Here is a 17,222-nt window from a genome sequence, read left to right on the forward strand (position 1 = left end):
GCCCTCCTTAACGTCTTTCACCCAGTTACCCCGTCATCCCACCTCCTTCCCCTCCAGGAACCCTGTTTCTTTCCCATAATTAAAAGTCTCATAATGGTTTGTCTCCCTTTCTGATTTCATCTTTTTCTGTTTTTTTCCCCCCTTCCCCTATGATCCTTTCATTTGTTTCTTTAATTTCCCATATCAGTGAGATCATAACTGTTTTTTATGGTTGGGTACTCATATGCTGGTTGCATATATATTTATGATTATTTATATCTTCTTGTTGGATTGTACCCTTTATTATTATCATTGTCCTTCTTTGTATATTATTGTAGTCTTTGTTTTAAAATCTAGTTTTCTGATATAAGTATTGCTATTCCAGCTTTCCCTTGACATCCACTTGCATTATAAATTTTTCTTGGTCCCTTAACTGTCATTCTGCAGGTGTCTTTAGGTCTGAAATGAGTCTCTTATAAGCAACATATAGATATAGATATCCACTCTGTCACCCTGTCTTTTGAAGGGAGCATTTAGTTTATTTACATTTAAAGTAAGTATTGATAGATGTGTATTTATTGCCATTTTATTACTTGTTTCGTGTTTTTTTTTTCAAAGTTTTTCTCTGATCCATTATTGTCTTTGTTCTTTCACATTTTGCTGGTTTTCTTTAGTGATGTACTTGCATTCCTTTCTCTTTATTTTTTCCATATGTACTAGTGGTTTTTGATTTGTGGTTACCATTGGGTTTGTATATATCATATTCTGCATGTAGCTGTCTATATTAAGTCGATGGTCATTTAATTTGTACCCATTCTTTCCTCCTCTCCTCCCCATATTTTAGATGTATAGTGACATATTTTATTACTTTTTATTTTGTGAGTTTCTAGACTGATTTTTTACAGAAATATTCATTTTTACTGTTTTTATATTTCCTACTTGTATACAATCATTTTTGCTATTTCTTTTTTTTAAGATTTTATTTATTTGACAGACAGAGATCACAATTAGGCAGAGAGGCAGGCAGAGAGAGAGGAAGGGAAGCAGGCTCCCTGCTGAGCAGAGAGCCTGATGCAGGGCTTGATCCCAGCACCCTAGGATCCTGACCTGAGCCGGAGGCAGAGGCTTTAACCCACTGATCCACCTAGGAGCTCCACTTTTGCGATTTCTTTTCCACTCAAAGTGTCCCCTTTTCCTGCAGGGATGGTTTAGTGGTTAAGAATTCCTTTAGTTGTGTGTGTGTGTGTGTGTGTGTGTGTGAGAGAGAGAGAGAGAGAGAGAGAGAAACTCTTTATCTTTTCTTTTATTCTAAATAATAACCTTGCTGAATAGAGTATTCTTGGCTGCAGATTTTTCCATCAGCAATTTGACTATATCACGCCACTCCCCTCTGGTGAAAAATCTGCTGATAGCTGTATGGGTTTGGCAGTGTATGTAATTCTCTCCTTTTTTCTTGCTGCTTTTAATTTTTTTCTTTATCACTACATGTTGCAACTTTAATTACAGTATGTCATATTGTGGGTCGGTTTTTGTTGATTTTCTTGATGTCCTCTGTGCTTATTGTATCTGGATTTCTGTTTTCTTCCCCAGAGAAGGAAAGTTTTCAACTATTATTTTATTAAATGTATTTTCTGATCCTTTTTCTCACTTTTTTTTCTTCTGGGATCCCTATAATATGAATGTTATTCTGTTTGATGGAGTAATTGAGTTCCCTAAGTCTATTCTCATTTTGCAAATTCTTTTTTTTCTTTCTTTTGTTCAGCTTAATCAAGCTTTCTATTACTCTGCTTCTTCTATTCTGTTGTACATTCCAGCAAATGTGTTTTTAACTTCATTTCTAACTTCCTTTATCTCTGTTTTGTTATTCCTTATATCTTCATTTAGGGTCTCATTGATGACTTCTACTCTTTTCCTAAGTCCAGTGAGTATCTTCATGACCATTACTTTAAATTCTCTACTAGGCATGTTATTGATATATGTTCCACTTAGTTCATTGGACATGGCCTTTCCATTTTCTTTTATTTGGGAAATATTCCTCTGTCTTCCCATTTCATCCCATTTCCCATTTCATCTAAGTCTACTTGTGAAATGAGACCTTTCACCACTCCCACAAGAAGTGAGACCCTGAAAAACTTCTGGGTTGGGAGATATAGTATTGGTGGGAGCTCACTTCTGCTCTGGGGCTGAAGCAAGGGTAACTGAGAAGGGCAGTTACACTGGAGTTTGGAAGAAGGTGGGATTGGTATGAGCAAGTTAGGTAGGGAGTGTCAGCACTGCACTGGTTCCCACAGGTGGTCCTGTGCCTATCCTGAGGAGAAGGGGAGGAAAATGACACCTGAAAGTTCTTCTGTTCCTGGAAGTGTCTCTCTGTGAATGCTGCCTCTCTGGAGCAAGCTCTGACATGAGCAAATAACCTTCCCACTGTGTGCCCTGACATGAGCAAATAACCTTCTCACTGTGTGCCCCCAGTGATCTTCAGGTTGCTGTTTCTATGCTGTATGTCTATGATCTGTTTGTCCTGTTTTCTCTCCAAAAGCATCCCAGTGCCCTGCCTGAGCCAAGTTTATTGATATTAAAAACAGTCCCCAAACCCAGTGGTTGCAAGAACTCAAGAAACTCAGTGCCTCTTGTGTTTCAAGCCATTTGCTAAGGGATTTGTTTTCCCTGTGTGGGCTCCCCTGTGGGGTAGTTTGTCTTATGTTCTTCTCCATGACTCTGGCTCCTTCCGCATCATGGTGGTCACAACCTGTTTCTCTCCCAGGCCATGTCTCCACATGTCCTACCCTATTTCATGGTTCTCTTCTCCACCTTTAGTCATGAAGTTTGTTCTGCCAATCTTCAGGTTGATTTCTAGGGTGTTTAGGATGATTTGGTAGTTATCCAATTTTATTTATGGGACAAGGTGAGCCTAGAGTCCTCCCACTCCACTGTCATCTTCCCAGATGCCAAGAACAGTTAATTTTGTTTATTAAAGATTGCATTTATTTAAGAGAAAAAAGAGAGAGGTAACAGAGGAGGCAGAGGGAGAGCAAGAGAGAGAATCTCAAGGAGATTCCATGCTAAGCACAGAGCCCAACACAGGGCTTGATCTCATAACCCTGAGATCATGACCTGAGCCAAAACCAAGAGTCAGACACTTAAGTGACTGAGCCACCCAGGTGCCCCCAGAACAGTCAATTTTTACAAGAAGTTGGGTTGCTTTGTTCTTGTTGTTTTTGCTTTTTGTTGGTGGTATATCAGGGTATTTGTCCTTTTAATTCATTTATTTTCAGGCTGTTGTTTTTGACCTAAGGGAATTGAAACAGCTCATTTCTTACTCCCTTGGAGGACACAGTATTATGAGGATAACGACGAGGCCACTTACAAAATTATTTGTTTTTTTAGGTTGGACTTTTTGTTTGGCTCTGTGCAAATAACTATAAAACCATTATTTTAGAATAAAAATTCTAGTTTGCTTTAAAACAGTTTTTATTTAGATGTGACCTTACCTGCCTTTTGACTTCTCTATACTGACCCATATTATGAAATACAAGTTATACATTCTAGGTATGGATAATGTATCATTTCATTTATCAGATAATTCAAAAATAAGAATCTCTGTCATTTCCATTTGTGAAAATGTTTAAAGACTGTGTGTGTGTATGAGTGTATGTGCACATATCTGTATCACTCAGGGTTCTCTAGAGAAGGAAATTGAGCCGATATAATATAATATAATATATATATTTATGTTTATGTGTGGAGGGAGAAGCAAAATATGTATCATCTATTTATCTATTGAGATATCTAAATATACATATATAGAGAGAGAATGAGAGAGAGAGAGAGAGAGAAATGTAAATAATTGACTCATGTTGGGAAGAAAAATATTTTTTCTTCTGTCCTCCTGTGTTATTTGGCTGGTCTAAGGATTAAATTGACATAAAACAGATATAATGGGGGAAAATAAATTAAAAAATTATATATATATATGGCAGAGGCCCAGAAAAATTGAGCAACTCCCCAAAAGTGCCAAAGCTATCACTACATGCATACCATCCTCAGCTAAATACAAAGAAGATACTGGAGGTGAGGAGTCAGTTATGGAAGACTACCAGGAAAAGCACAATAAAAAAGGGTAATATTTTTATGCAGATTTAATTCCTTGTTTCTCCATTGATAAGAGTGCCTAGAAATTTTATCATTCCCTTCTTCCTGGTATAGCAAGGAAGATACCCATATCAATGGAGATTTCCCCTGTAAATGTCTCTAAAAAAGGGTAACTTCTTTTGATTTTCAGAACTGCTCTTACATTTGCAGTTACTTAAAATAACCAGCTTAAAGTGCTGAATATGCCAAAGGAACTTGTATTAGAGGGACGAGATTGGCTACCCTTCACTTACATAATTGTGGAGGCTGGCAAGTCTGAAATCTGTAGAGCAACCGGCAGGCTGGAAACTCAGGTAGGACTTGATGTTACATTTTTTAATTAGAATTTCTTCCTGGTAGGAAACCTCTTTTTGTTCTTAATGTCTTTCAGATGGTTGAAGCCCACCTACATTGTCTAGGCCATTTATCAGTTACTTAAAATCAACTGACTGTAGATATTAACTACATCTACAGGTACCTTTGCAGCAACATCTAGATTAGTTTTTGATCAAATAACTGGGTACTATAGCCTAGCCAAATTCACATATAAAAGTAACCATTAAAATATCTTATAAGGACATATAATTCTCAGTTTCAAGTTTCTTGAAATTAATTTTGTTTTTTTTTTATGATTTTATTTATTCATGAGAGAAAGAAAGAGGCAGGCTCTTGGTGGAGCAGGGACTCTGATGTGGGACTTGATCCCAGGACCCTGGGATCATGACCTGAGGCAAAGTTAGAAGCCTGACTGACTGAGCCACCCAGGTGCTCTTGAAATTAATTTCTTAAGCAGTTGCCCATTAGATAGAAAATTTGTACTTCTTTTTTTCTAAGTCATTAAATAAATACACTTCATAGAGATTAGGTTTGTTATCTTTAACATTTTTCTTCCTGAGAAGAGGCATTACCACATTTACTACTGTTAGCTAACAAAATATTGTTTTTCTCACTTGCTAACCCAACATAAACTGTTTCTGACCATACTCGTGATTTTGCAAGATTTTGGCAGTTATCTTAGGGCAGGCATTTTAGTTATGTTTACTGTCTCCTTTACTTTCCCCAGATTGGAGAAACTATAGCTTGACAGAACCTCATAGGTAAGGTCTATTTTGAAATAGTCTATCTTGCTTTCAGCTCATTTTCACAGAAGAAAACACATCCTGTTTCAAACAGGTTTATCTCTGTTTTCTTATTATTGGTGTTTTTGGTTCTAGGGACTCACCACAATCCATTATAAGGGTGTGATTTTTAACAACATGGTAGCTACTTAGTATTCCACTCTGTTTACTATCCACATTTGTGAGAAAACTCCTTCTGTTCATTTGAGAATGATAATAGCAAAAGTAACTTTAGTCATAATTTTAGCTCCATTATATAAATCATTTGATATTTAAAAATTATTCTTTTGAGGATAACCTCATTTTGGATTGTGAGTTGTCAAGTAGATCATGCCACTTAATATGTCCAAAGACAAAATTGAGAAATATCTACAGTATTTAGATAATAATAATATATTTATAGCAACACAGAGAAATGAATTTTTTTGTTCTCTGGTTACATTGAATAAGCAATTGAAAATTCAAATGATTAAAAGACATAGATATATTATATTCCAAAGTATATCATACTCTTGCTTCTTCTTAACCAAGGCTTTCAGAAGAAGCCAGAAATGCTTTCTCATATGTCTTATTAATAAGATTTGGAGAAAAAAATCCAATTATAATGTTGGTAGTTATTGAGTGCACACATTTGCCTTCAGGTAAGATATAATAGATTGTTCCAAACATGAACAAGCTTAAATTTTAGGACCTTTAGGGAAAAATAAACTTTGCTGAACCATTTAATGTTTAAAAGCCCTAAAAATGCAGGTACACACCAGATACCTGTTGTGCTTAGTTAGCTCTGATGGTATTATACCAGAAAGTGCTTGCTTTCAAGAATAAAACAAATCTAGCCACATTTTTCTTTGATAATGTTGAGTCATACCCCATTTTTAAAGTTAGTATTTCAAAAGATTATACTATAGGCACTCTGAAGTTGTAAATCTAATGTCATGGTTGTTAGACTGACTCTATAGGACATTACAAATCAATAGTTTTATTTTCTAAAAAAAATTTATTTTTAATAATAATAAACATTTTGATAAAATTTTTAAATAAAATTTTAATAAAATTTAATAAAATATTTTAAAATAAAATTTTAATAAAATTTAATAAAATATTTTTAAATAAAATTTTTAATAAAAATTTTAAAATAAAATTTTAATAAATTTAATAAAAATAATTTTAATACAAATTATCTTCTATGAAAACTATTATAAAATAATAGTTTTATTTTCTGAAAGCAATTATACCTTTAGTATAATTTCATACAATCTAAATAAGAAAACATTTTGTATTTGACATGTATTTGGAAAGAAGGTATTTGGTTAAAATTTGTGTACTTTGTCTTTTAGGTAATATATCCATAAGTGAAGCAGACATAATACAGATGCCTTTATTTATTTTTTAATTTTTTTAAAGATTTTGTTTATTTATTTGACAGAGAGAGAGATCACAAGTAGACAGAGAGGCAGGCAGAGAGAGGGGGAAGCAGGTTCCCTGCTAAACAGAGAGCCTGATGCAGAGCTCAGTCCCAGGACCCTGAGATCATGACCTGAGCTGAAGGTGGAGGCTTAACCCACTGAGCCTCACAGGTTCTCCAATACAGGTGCCTTTATAACATGATGCATGATAGAGTAAAATTTTGTGTAATATGATTTCATTTTAGATCTCGATTTAAAAATAAAAAGGTTAGTCAGAAGTTAAAATTTTGTCTTTAACATCTTGATTCACATGTAGCTTGATTTCATGTATGCCACTCATAAAAACAAAATCCAGGGTATTGATAAATGTGTGATAAAAACAGATCTAGAATTAGCAGTAGGAGAATTAGACTACTTTTTTTTTTAAACATAATTTTTTTTTAGAGATTTTATTTATTTATTTGACAGGCAGAGATCACAAGTAGGCAGACAGGCAGGCAGAGAGAGAGGAAGGGAAGCAGGCTCCCCGCTGAGCAGAGAGCCCAATGCGGGGCTCGATCCCAGGACCCTGAGATCATGACCTGAGCCGAATGCAGAGGCTTAAACCACTGAGCCACCCAGGCACCCCAGAATTAGACTACTTTTTATAAAATTATACAACTGTACTCAGGGAAAGAAAAACAAATATATCGACATAGAGATTCAGCCAAGATGCTATGTTTGATTTGTGTATCTCTGTACAACCTTGCCCTAAGCTACCTAGAAGATTAAAGCATCAAATATATCTTTCCCTTTTAAGACAGTAAGATAAATTTGTTCAAGTACACATATGCACACAAGATATTCTACAAAGCAAGGTGGCAAGTAATTAATTTTCAGTTCATTTGAAAAGCCTCAAATAGATAATAGTGATAAAAAATATTATTGCCAAGCTATGTATTTAATGTGCTAGAATTAGAAAGGACCTAACTTAAGTTACTTGCTTATTAAACTAGAAATGTATTCAAGATCATAAAGCTTGGATGCAATGTATTTTCCTTATGAAAATAAACATCCTGATAAGCCAGCTTCCATATTTAATATGAATGGACACAAAACAAAATAACTCCAAATCACATAAATGCCCTGGAGATTTTCAAGGAGGTAAGAAGTGGGTTGTTTATTTGCAGGCATTGTTATTCTATGGCATTGGGAGTAATCCAAATGAGTTTGCCTCATTCTGTGCTATGGATTATGTTGACTCTTGAGCCAATTACATTTTGATCCTTGCAGTATAAGAATATATTTCACACAGTAAATAATAAGATTGTTCTGAATTGATTCATTGAACAGCAGAAATTTATGAAATTTTTGCACTATTTAATGATTCACTCTACCATTCAATTAACTGAGTTTTTCTGGACTACCACCATAACATTGTTCATTGTTAGATGTCACCTGGGAGGGCAATCTTACTTTCAAGGTTACTAAGTTTAAATTCAATTCATTCATAGAAGGTGACATAATTTCAGCATTTGTGTTGTGTGTAGCAGAATTTAAATAGAGCAAAATTATAAAGTGGGTGAGATTAATCTTTAGTTGCCTGCTATGTCCTCATTAAGGATCCCTTTATCCTTTCTTGATAGTGTTCTAGAACTAAAAAGACAGTAGATCTAATGGTAGAGTAGATATTTTGGGACTTCAGACTGCCATATGATATTACTAGTTTACTGAGAAAAACTCATTGGAGTAAAAATTCTTGGAGAAAAATCATTAAGGTAGTTTTACTCTAAAATAATATGCATTGTTTATTAGTTGTTTAATTCATTCTAACATATTGGGCAATTTAAAAAATATATAATTCACCCTTATTTTTAGTATATAGTGTATATAAATTAAAAAAAAAAAACACTCAGAAACACACCCATTATGTTATCAGTGTGGATGGGTGAGCATATGGATAAAATGATCAGCAATGGTGTACATTATAAATACACAAAATTCTGTATGGTTAAATAATGACTTTCATTATTTATCATTAGAAATAAAGCTTCAATGGACTTCAAAAATGACAAGATGGGTTACAATATCATAAACTTAAAAACCAGAAGTCTTTAAAAGTCCTTAAGGGCCCCTGGGTGGCTCAGTCAGTTAAGCATCTGACTTCAAGTCCGGTCATGATCTCAGGGTCAGGGGATTGCTCTGATATTGGGCTCCACGTAGGGCTCCATGCTGGGCTCTGCTTTGGGCTCCACGCTCAGCAGGGGTTTTGCTTCTTCCTTTCTGTCTTCCTCTATCCCTTTCCTGCTCATGCTTTCTCTCTCTCAAATAAATAAATAAAATCTTTAACAAAATTCTCTGTAGTAAGGTAAGTAACACAGGAATCTATGCTGTAATGACTCCGTTTCTTGGGTCCATAGAAAAACTTTGTTTTATGTAATGCTTCATTGTTTATCCGAGCCAGCATAAATCTAACTACATTTGATAATGCTTTTGCTACTACTCTGAGCAGTTAAAAACATTTTGGCCTATCTTCTATTCTTTTTCAGTCCTTAAGGTATTTCCCATTTAGAGAGGTTTTCTATATTAACATTCATGCCTTCTACTGTTCTTCCTAGTTCTTTCAATTGATGTCTTGTTAGTTGACATAATGAAAGAGCAAGTTGCCTAATCAAGCTTTTTGTAGTACTAAGAACTGGAAAGATTTTTTAAATTATATGCATGTAATGCATGTCATCAAAATCAGTGGAATTGTTAATGAGAATGAACTCATAACAAATTCACTTGAAAAGAGGAACTATTTCTGCCCTCCCTCTATGATCATCACACAGAACAGAGAAACAAAGATATATAGACTGTCAACATCTGTAGAGTAAAATTTCCAAATTTATAATGACATTAATGCTTTCAGAATTATAAATATAAAAATGTGGCTCTACATCTGCTAACTCATGTTTTTTGACAATAAGTTATGCTGAAAGACGTTTGGTGTTGCAGGTAAGCACTATGGGGTAAGGGATTGCAATATGTTTATTTTCTGATGCACATCCCTATGCCAGAAGGTCAGAGTCTTCATGGAAACTGTCCACAATTTCCTTCCAACATGAAGACAGAGTAGTAAAAATATTTCCAGAGGTGTAGAACAACCTCAGCAAAACCTATTAATAATACAGGTTGTATGAAGGTTGATATAATCTATCCATCTCATCCACAGATATCGCAGAGTCAGGTAGATATCCTATTGCAATTAGTGTGTTAGAAATTCATTATTTATCTTTTAATCATCTTTTCTAATGTCAAAGAAAATCAGCTTAGAAGAATAATCAAATTTACCAGTTATTTTTAAACACTACAAAGAGTCAGAATATGTGTTTTTCTACCACAACAATTGTTTTCATATCTGTGTTTTTTGTGTTTCATATTTGTGTTCTTACATATTTATGACTTTGTAGTTATATGCTGCAAGTATCACCAACTCAGAGTATTCCCCTGGAAACTTTACATTATTTTTTAAAAATTTATTATATTTTTTCAGTGTTCGAAGATTCATTGTTTATGTACCATACCCAGTGCTCCATGCAATACATGCCCCCCTTAAAACCTACCACCAGGCTCACCCTAGAAACTTTACTTTTAATAACATTTCATTAAAAAAAAATCTTTGTAATTCAGTAAGCACCCATCAGTATAACTGAAGTCAATAAGAAGCATTAGGACAAAGTAAATATCAAAGAAATGTGTGTTTTGTACATACCTAAAAATGTATATATCATGGAAATCAAGTGCTTTAATAAGAAATGTGATCTTCAGTGATAATAGTGATCAAGAATTTATAGGTACTGAGATTGGATTGTCAGGGAGATTGTAAGTATAAGCTCATTTGGGTACAGGTAGAAGTCTCCCTATTATGAAAATGAGACTTCAGAAGTAGTTTTAGTTGCATGATATTTTGTCAGAGATCCATGGGCACTGATGTCTAATCCTTTTCTCTTTAAACTAACAAATGTAAAGCAGCATTTTAGAAATGAATGGAGGAAACTGAATGGGACACAATATGTGAGAAGGATAATAGAAACATGTGACAAGAAAGGTTTGACATATACACCTATAAGATACTGCATCCCAGTGTCTTACTCTTTCCTTTTGAACTTGTTTATATGCAGTTTTCTACATATCTTAAGCTAGTAGGAGGTGTGGAAGTTGGGTTGTTACATTTTCCCAGTAGTCAAGGAGTAGGTATTGAAAATGCTTGAGAAGGGGTGCCTGGGTGGCTCAGTGGGTTAGAGCCTCTGCTTTCGGCTTGGGTCATGATCCTAGGACCCTGGGATCAAGTCCCACGTCGGGCTCTGAGCTCAGCAGGGAGCCTGCTTCTCCGTCTCTCTCTGCCTGCCTCTCTGCCAACTTGTGTTCTCTGGCTGTCAAATAAATAAATAAGAATCTTAAAAAAAAAAAAAGAAAAAAGAAAATGCTTGAGACGACAAAGAATGAAGGTCAATAATGACACTGACAGTGAGTCAAGAGAGCCAGACCTACCACCCTGACAAGTGATTTCAGAAAGCATCCTTTTTGTTCACTGAAGCAGTGCTCTGACTACAAAGTGCATTAAGTGGTCAACAAAGGGCCATCCACTACAGTGTGTGCTGGGACAGGCTGGAGTGTAGGCAAGTGCACTGCTATAGGGTTTAGTAATTAGAGAACTCCATAATTTGAGTTTGACTGGCCTCCTTTCATTCACAGTAACTTGAGCCATTTCAGCTGTGTAATTCCATTGCAGTAAAAGGTCACTTGCCACTGCCAGAATGAAAGGTGAAGAATTGAAGAATTCAATTATACACATGATCCAGGCTTTGATTTTTTTTTTTTTTAATTTTACCTGAATTTATCCAGGTATTTATTCCACTGGGTTTTGACCTGAGAATGTAAATACTGACTGGAAAATAACAATTTAATATGCCTTTATGGTATAAGTAATTCGACCTATTTTATTACAGCCAGGTTTAAAATGTGAAATTGATCCATATGATGGAGAAAGTCTAACAAATATAAGCTGCTAAAAGCAATGCAGTTACATTTAGTACATTGTTCATACTTAACAGGGCAAAATGTTTTGGGAGATACATCTTAATTCTTCATTCATACCCATCAGATTTCTACCAAAAAGAAGAGGCATTTAAACAGCCACTATTTCTATCTCCTCTGTCTGACTGTGTAGGTGATGGGAAATGTTCACTGATCTCTTTTGTATTTGTCTCAGAATCTTTTTCCTGTTTGATTTAAACCATAAGGAACTACTGTTGAATGCTGATGAGAAACTGGGTAAAGCTTCAAGCCAGTTTCTTTTCTTACTTTATTTTCTTTTCCCCCATTTTGGCTAATTTGTTTCAGAAAGTTAGATACCTGTTTGCTCTTAATCAGGAATCTCAAAGGTCAGTTAAAACAATTTCCCAAAGCTGTTTAAGATGTGCTTATGCTGCCTGACCTGGTGAATAGGTAAATATTTCAGTAATTGTTCATGAGAATAAATCGTTTTGCTTGGGTGGGGCTTGGAGAGAAAAGTGAATCAAAAGCTGCAGAGTCAGTTGTAGCTGTCTCATGCTTGGTGGAATGCTTCCATCTTTTGTGATGTAAATAGTAATTTTATTCTGCTCAATAGCAGGTCAGCCACAATGATTTAGTTTCCTTCTGAGGTGGGAAAGCTGATTTAACTTGCCATTATTCTTTTCTACAAGATTCTTATTTACAATAGTTTCTTAATGAGTTATGTCAGAGTAGCTGCTGCTATGATCCTTAACGATATCAGGGCCCATGAAGCAGAATGGTTAATGATGTGCGCTTTGCTAGTTCCAGTGGAAAACATTACAGATTGTAACACCAGGAACTATAAGGCAACCTCATAATGCACAGTGCCACCTTTTGACCATAAAATAGAAAAACAAACTAGGATGGCTAGGATTTTGCATATCAGAGTTGAGGTTTCAATCTACTTGTGACTAATTTGGTGGTCTTGCAATCTATAAATAGTAACCTAGTTCCCTTCTCTTTTCTTTCTTCCAATTTTTCCACTTTGTGGTAGCACTGATGGTGTGACCATATGCATTTCATATAATTACTATGCTTCAGGAAAAGCTGAATTATTCTTTCTTTCTTTCTTTCTTTATTTATTTGACAGATAGAGATCACAAATAGGCAGAGAGGCAGGTGGGGGGGCGTGGAAGCAGGATCCCTGCTGAGCAGAGGTCCCGATGTGTGGCTCCATCCCAGCACCCTGAGATCATGACCTGAGCCAAAGGCAGAGGCTTAACCCACTGAGCCACTCAGGCGCCCCAAAGCTGAATTATTCTAATTATGTTTTACACAGAAATGAAGTATGCATGTATTATGTAGATAATATGAAGGATGTCAGGTAACCATTGTATACATGACAACTCTTTTCATGCAATTAAAAATAACCTGGGGAAATATTTGGGAAATTTTGAAAGAAAGAAATTTAATTGAGCTTTGAAATATTTGTTTAAGATTGTGAGCTGGACACTGATTTCAATTAAAACAAATATTTGGGGACTGCCTTGTTCTTTCCCAATATAGCCTTTCGCATGATACAATAAAATACCAGTTAATTAGATTATGGTCATTCAAATATAGAAATTCATTCTTCTTTTTTTTTTTTTTTTACTTTTTCAAAAACTTTTTAAATTTTGTTTTATTTTGGGGCACCTGGGTGGCTCAGTGGGTTAAGCTTCTGCCTTCAGCTCTGGTCATGATCTCAGGGTCCTAGGATTGAGCCCTGCATTGGGCTCTCTGCTCAGCAGGGATCCTGCTTCTCCCTCTGTCTCTGCCTGCCTCTCTGCCTACTTGTGACCTCTCTCTCTGTCACATAAAAAAAACTTTAAAAAATTTTTTGTTTCTTTTTTATAGTGTTCCAAGATTCATTCTTTATGCACCGCACCCAGTGTTCTATGCAGTAAGTGCCCTCCTTAATACCCACCACCAGGCTCACCTATCTCCCCACCCCCTTCCCTCCAAATCCCTCAGTTTGTTTCTCAGAGTCCACAGTCTCTCACACCTCATCTCCCTTTCCAATTTCCCCCAATTCACTTTTACTTTCCTCCTCCTAATGTCTTCCTTGTTATTCCTCATACTCCACAAGTAAGTGAAACCATATGATACTTGACTCTCTCTGCTTGACTTACTTCACTCAACATAATATCTTCCAGTCCCATCCATGTTTATACAAAAGTTGTGTATTCATCCTTTCTGATGGAGACATAATACATAATACTCCATTGTATATATGGAGATATCTTCTTTATCCATTCGTCTGTTGAAGGGCATTTTGGCTCTTTCCACAGTTTAGTGATTGTGGCCATTGCTGCTATAAACATTGAGGTACATATGGCCCTTCTGTTCACTGCATTTGTATCTTTGGGGTAAATACCCAGTAGTGCAATTGCAGGGTCATAGGGTAGCTCTATTTTTAATCTCTGAGGGAATCTCCACACAGTTTTCCAAAGTGGCTGCACTAACTTGCATTCCCAACAACAGTGTAAGATTGTTCCTTTTTCCACATCTTTCCAACACTTGTTGTTCACTGTCTTGTTAATTTTGGCCATTCTAACTAGTGTAAGGTGGTATCTCAATGTAGTTTTGATTTGAATCTCATTGATGGCTAATGATGATGAACATTTTTTCATGTGTCTGTTAGTCATTTGGAGAGTTAGTCTTTGGAGAAGTGTCTGTTCATGACTTCTGCCCATTTTTTGACATGACTATCTGTTTTTTGATTTGAGGAGTTCTTTATATATTTTGGACATCAGCCCGTTGTCTGTAGTGTTATTTGTGAATATCTTCTCCCACTCCATGGGTTCCTTTTGTTGTTGTTGTTGACTCTTCCCTTTGCTGCACAGAAGCTTTTGATCTTGATGCAGTCCCAAATGTTAATTTTTGCTTCTGTTTCCTTTGCCTTTGGAGACATGTCTTGAAAGAAATTGCTGTGGCCAATTTCGAAGAAGTTACTGCCCATGTTTTCCTCTAGGATTTTAATTGATTCCTGCCTAATGTTGAGGTCTTTCATCCATTTAGAGTTTATCTTTGGGTGTAGTGTAAGAGAATGGTCGAGTTTCATTTTTATATACATAGCTGTCCAATTTTCCCAGCACCATTTATTGGCGAGACTGTCTTTTTTTCTACTGGATATTTTTTCTTGTGTTGTTGAAGATAATTTGACCATATAGTTGTGGGCCCATATCTGGACTCTCTATTCTGTTCCACTCATCTATGTGTCTGTTTTTGTGCCAGTACCATGCTGTCTTGGTGATCACAGCTTTGTAGTAAAACTTGAAATCAGGCAACATGATGTCCCCAGCTTTGTTTTTCTTTTTCAACATTTCCATAGCAATTTGAGGTCTTTTCTGGTTCCATACAAATTTTAAGATTGTTTGTTCCAGCACTTTGAAAAATGCTGATGATATTTTGATTGGAATGTCGTTGAAAATACAGATTTCTCTGGGTAGTATAAACATTTTTGCAATGTTTATTTTTATGATCCATGAGCATGGAATGCTTTTTAATCTTATTGTGTCTTCTTCAATTTCTTTCATGAGTGTTCTGTAGTTCCTCAAGTACAGATCCTTTACCTCTTTGGTTAAGCTTATTCCCAGTTAGCTTATGGATCTTGGTGCTATAGTAAATGGAATCAAGTCTCCAATTTCCCTTACTATATTTTCATTGTTAGTGTATAAGAAAGCAACTTATTTCTGTGCATTGATTTTGTATCCTACTATATTACTGGATTGCTGTATGAGTTCTAGTAGTTTGGGGGTGGAGTCTTTTGGGTTTTCCAAATAAAGTATCATTTCATCTGTGAAGAGAGAGAGTCTGACTTCTTCTTTGCCAATTTGAATACCCTTTATTTCTTTTTGTTTTCTGATTGTTGTTGCTAGGACTTCTAGTTCTATGTTGAACAACAGTAGTGAGAGTGGGCATCCTTGTCCAGTTATTGATCTCAAATGAAACACAGTCAGCTTTTCCCCATTGAGAATGATATTTGCTGTGGGTTTTTCATAGATAGATTTTATGAAGTTGAGGATGTTCCCTCTATCCCTAAACTTCGAAGTGTTTCAATCAGGAACAGATGCTGTATTTTGTCAAATGCTTTTTCTGCATCAATTGAGAGGATCATGTGGTTTTTCTCTTTTGTCTTATTGATTTGTTCTATCACACTGATTGATTTGCAAATGTTAAACCACTCTTGCATCACAGGGATATATCCTACCTGGTCATGGTGGATAATCTTTTTAATGTACTATTGGATCCTATTAGTTAGGATCTTGTTGAGAATCTTAGCATCCATATTCCTCAGGGGGATCAGGATAATGCTGGCTTTATAGAAAGAGTCTGGAAGTTTTCCTTCTGTTTCTATTTCTTGAAACAACTTCAGGAGAATAGGTATCATTTATTCTTTGAATTTTTGGTAGAAATCCCTACAGAATCTGTCAGGTCCTGGGTTCTTGTTTTTTGGGAGGTTTTTGATCACTGCTTCAATCTCATTATTAAATATTGGTCTATTCAGGTTGTCAATTTCTTCCTGATTCAGTTTTGGAAGTTTATAGTTTTCCAGAAATGCATCCATTTCGTCTACGTTTCTTAACTTATTGGCATATAACTGTTAATAATAATTTCTGATGATTCTATTTCCTTGGTGTTAGTCATGATTGCTCCCCTTTCTTTCATAATTTTATTAATTTGGGTCCTCTTTCTTTTCTTTTGGATTAGTTTGGCCAGTGGTTTTTTTTTTTTTAATCTTATTGATTCTTTCAAAGAACCAGCTTCTAGTTTCATTGATGTGTTCTACTGTATCTCTAGTTTCTAACTCATTGATCTTTGCTCTAATCTTGATATTTCCCTTCTTGTGCGTGGGGTTGGCTTAATTTGTTGTTGATTCTCCAATTCTTTAAGGTGTAAAGACAGCTGGTGTATTCTGGATTTTTTGTTTTTTTTGAGTGATGCTTGGATGGCTATGTATTTCTCCCTTAGAACTGCCTTTGTCATATCCCATAGGTTTTGGACCAATGTGTCTTCATTCTTATTAGTTTCCATGAATTGTTTAAGTTCTTCATTGATTTCCTCATTGATCCAAACATTCCTGAACAGGATAGTCTTTAGCTTCCAAGTGTTTGAATTCCTTCCAAACTTTTTCTTGTAGTTGAGTTCCAGTTTCAAAGTGTTGTGGTCTGAGAATATGCAGGGAAATATCTCAACCTTTTTGTATCAGTTGAGCTCTGACTTGTGACCCAGTATGTGGTCTATTCTGGAGAAAGTTCCATGTGTGCTTGAGAAGATTATGTATTCTGTTGTTTTGGGGTGGAATGTTCTGTATATATCTATGAGGTCCATCTAGTCCAATGTCCTTTTTCTTTACTGATTTTCTGCTTGGATGATCTTTCTATTACTGAGAGTGACATGTTAAGAACCCCTACAATTAATGTATTTGTATCAATATGACTCTTTATTTTGATTAACAGTTGGTTTATGTAGTTGCCTGGTCCCATATTGAAGTTGAGGATGTTCCCATATATTTACAATTGTTTTATCTTTTTGGTGCATAGACCCTTCA

Source organism: Lontra canadensis, unplaced genomic scaffold (genome assembly GCF_010015895.1).
Source record: "Lontra canadensis isolate GAN:19392208 unplaced genomic scaffold, GSC_riverotter_1.0 scaffold77, whole genome shotgun sequence".
NCBI lineage: Eukaryota > Metazoa > Chordata > Mammalia > Carnivora > Mustelidae > Lontra > Lontra canadensis.